We start from the raw sequence: 875 nt of genomic DNA, 5'->3' as shown, positions 1-875 counted from the left end.
GCCTCATCTTTCTCCCGCGGAGCAGCTGGTAGTTTCGAACCGCTGTCCTTAAGGTTCGCAGCCCGATTCGTAACCACTACGCTACCAGAGCTCCTGTATTGATTAATTGCTGCCTTTTTTTTTTGCGGTGTTGCTGCTTTCTTTGTTCTGTGTGTCTTCCTTTGTTGAGTTTTTGCTTTTTGTGTTCTTTCTTGTGAGTTTCCTCATAGTTTTAATATTTCCATGCTCTTCTTGGATTTTCATTTTCTTGGTATGTTGTAAAGTATTAATATTCTTTGAGGTAGCCTTATAGTTCATTAAATTTTCTCTCCATTTAGTGCAGTCTGTTTTATCCTGTAATCTACCTGATCTTCTCATCATCTGGATCTCTGTTCCTACGTGTTTATCATCTTTTACCTTGTACTTTTTTTGATCATAGACTAACATTCCAGATTCTCTGAGTTTTTCTTAGAGTTTCTTTTCTTTTTTTTTTATGTTTTATTGTATATTATATGATAGTTTACATGAGAGAACTTTAGTTTTACATTCATTCTATTATATATCGTTTCATTGCCATCGTTCCAATCCCCTCCATGCATCATCAACCGACCAAAGGGCATACCCTACAAACCCACCCCCTACACTCCCCTCCCCCTCCCCACAGTCTTCAGCACACAATCCTTCTCCTTCTCTGGATCCAAAGTCCCCAGCCACTTCATCACTCCACGTCATCATCTCTGCCTTTATCTCGGGCCTCGCTGCTTCTCTGGGTAGGGTCCCGCTCTTGGCTCTTCTCTGTTGATGGTTCTAGAGACCTCTGCTCCTAGACTGGAGAGTTAATCACTGCCTTCCTTGCTATGAAACATCTACCTTTACATTTCCAACCCTCACAATCA

Source organism: Chrysochloris asiatica, unplaced genomic scaffold (genome assembly GCF_000296735.1).
Source record: "Chrysochloris asiatica unplaced genomic scaffold, ChrAsi1.0 scaffold00070, whole genome shotgun sequence".
In the NCBI taxonomy this organism is placed as follows: Eukaryota; Metazoa; Chordata; class Mammalia; order Afrosoricida; family Chrysochloridae; genus Chrysochloris; species Chrysochloris asiatica.
The sequence above is the reverse complement of the archived record's forward strand: the minus strand, read 5'-3'. Positions refer to the sequence as shown.